Source organism: Penaeus chinensis, chromosome 31, assembly GCF_019202785.1.
Source record: "Penaeus chinensis breed Huanghai No. 1 chromosome 31, ASM1920278v2, whole genome shotgun sequence".
Lineage (NCBI taxonomy): Eukaryota > Metazoa > Arthropoda > Malacostraca > Decapoda > Penaeidae > Penaeus > Penaeus chinensis.
Window position 1 is genome coordinate 22,127,703 of NC_061849.1, and position 2,500 is coordinate 22,130,202.

Below are 2,500 nucleotides of genomic sequence, written 5' to 3' on the forward strand. Positions count from 1 at the left end.
TAATTTCTGTTCAGAAAAGCCTGGTGAGAAAATAATGATTCATCACTCCAAAAGCAAAATGAGAACATTTCAAACTCATCACGTATTGATTGACTTCTCTTACAATTTGACTTCTCCACTTTGAAGCTGTCTCTGAATGCCTGACTCACAATGGGACTACCCTAGTAACATCTGTTTATTAAAAATGGATAATAAAACTTCTACATGCCATTATCCCTTTTATTACCATGAATAAACATGTTTAATGATAATAATGACAAATGTGAGAGAATATATGACTGAGTTCCTCTGAGAAGCCAATATAAAGACATTTGTTGTAAAGATACATCCGAAAATTAACAATGGGAGCCTTTGAGTGGCTTTAAAGTAGTACAGGCAATACAATATATCTTATCATTTTAAACACATGCTTGAATCTCCTTTTCGTAGTTTACGAAACTGATAGTACAGTTTGCATAATCCTTTAATATTAAAGTCATCTGATCTTTCCACAGTTATATTGCATTGAGAAGACATTTTTATTTTTTTGTATAAATATCAATATAGAAAATGTCCCATTTCCAAAGAACACATTGCTAGTCAAATGTAATGTAGCAAAATATGTGCAAAAAGCTCATCTTAACGAAAGCTAGGTGCTAATTATACTGGTATTATGGCTGCTAGAAAAAGCAGTCCTGGAAAACTGGAGTTTGTCGTAAACTTCCAGTCCATCCCATTATATCTTAAAATTCATGATGAAAAATGAGAGGCATTTCCCTGCAGTATAAGTTGCTTTTTTACTCTTTTTCATATTGATCTATATCAAGTATAATTGTGTCCTAGACTGGTGTGCATATTTTTGCAATGAGCTTCATATTCCTTTTCTTCTCTTCTTTTTTAATTAATTACTAAATAGGTTTGAGTATAACTAGCAGTGCTCCTTTATGGGCCCTTAATTCACATACCTCAGGGATGACCTTGCTATTCTTTGCTTCTAACACGGAGGTAGTGATGAACTGTCTCAAATACAGACCCTAGCAAAACTAGGCTATGTGTAAAAGGGAAAATATACTGCTTTTTACAGCATTACAGCAACTTTTTTGAATCCCACTGAATGGGAAGGCACCAACGATGATGAATTTGTATAGGTCGTCTAATCTGAGAAATGAATGAGCTACAAGACACGAGCTACACTGAAACACTGAGGTGAGAGAAGAACTGATGAACAAATAAAGGTACGTTACAAATGCTGTAATATTTCAGCTGAGGTGAAATGCTAAATACATTCCCAAGCTCAAAATCTAAATTTTACTAGATATTACTCAAATCCCTGGAAATTTTAAAGGATTATCATTATCATTAATTTCTGTGGCATTTTTGTGAGTTCACCACAGCCAGCAAAAGCTACAGGTATATATCCAAAGACAGACAGATTCAATTATAAGTATGTATACTTTTTAAACATTATACAAACAAAATGTACATAGCACATTCTAGAGCTTCACATGTGTTTTACAATAGTACAACAGTTAACAGGGCATGTACACCATAATCTCATAACAGATTCTGGTAAACATCATATCAAAGCACTCCACATACTGGCAAGTGACCTCAGTTTGGAAATATTAAAAAGATGTAGATACAATAGTACTGGCTAAATATGACGCCATTTACTGTAAATTGCACAGGCACTAGTGGGATTCGTCTGTTAGGGTATATCATAAATCTTCCACTACTGCAAGATGTTCAAATGTCTTTTACAAAATACTGTATACTTACATAAAGAAACACAATGCACAAGTAAGGAAAAACTATTTTTTTAGATTTTATGGGGAAAATCTTTAAAATGCTACAGTGACTTACAAATAACAAGGCCATCTGAAGTTAATGACTGAACAAAATTCTTCTAAGATCTCTATTTCCATAATAATGGCTTTTCAATTGATCTACTATCTTAAACCCATGGGGACTAAGCACATCACTCTGACTTTGCTTTGTACTAATGTTCTAAAATTAATATATACTCTCACAAGAAAATATCAAAAGGTTAAAAAAAAGGCAATTTACTGGCAAAAGCATACACAGTCCTCTATTTCAATTGTCTAAACCTTGGTTATTTGGCCAAAAAATATAAGAATGAAACAAAGTTCATGTATTAGGCCCTATATTTGAGTATCTGTAAGTGATGCTTTCATTCCTTCAAATGAAGGGAATACCAGTTAAATTGTGTATATCCAAGAACAGATTGAAATAGTTCTACATCAAAATAATAATTCCTTGACTCATGCAGGAAAGTGGACCTCCATATACACTATATTGAGAATTTCATCATCTTCTTATCACATTTGAATTGCTTAAAGTCAAAAATACATATCAAAAGTATCTTTGCACTTATTACAGCATTTCTATGGACTAAATGAAAGGGCTGTGTGACAAGACCTCTTTGTGGACTGAAAAGAATGGTTGAATATCTCCATTAAACAATATTTAGCACTGGGCACATGTAATCAGCATAGACTAG

General features: G+C 33.0%; 1 protein-coding gene across 1 annotated transcript in view; it reads right to left on the reverse strand.

Annotated features, from left to right (window-relative positions):
• Nucleotides 1–1,412: 1,412 nt before the first annotated feature.
• The window catches only part of LOC125042251 (flotillin-2-like), a 61,759-nt gene continuing 60,671 nt past the window's right edge, over nt 1,413–2,500 (reverse strand). The window contains exon 11 of the mRNA XM_047637790.1: nt 1,413–2,500. This exon is cut by the window's right edge and continues 1,890 nt beyond it. The gene's annotated coding sequence lies outside the window, so the exon portion shown is untranslated.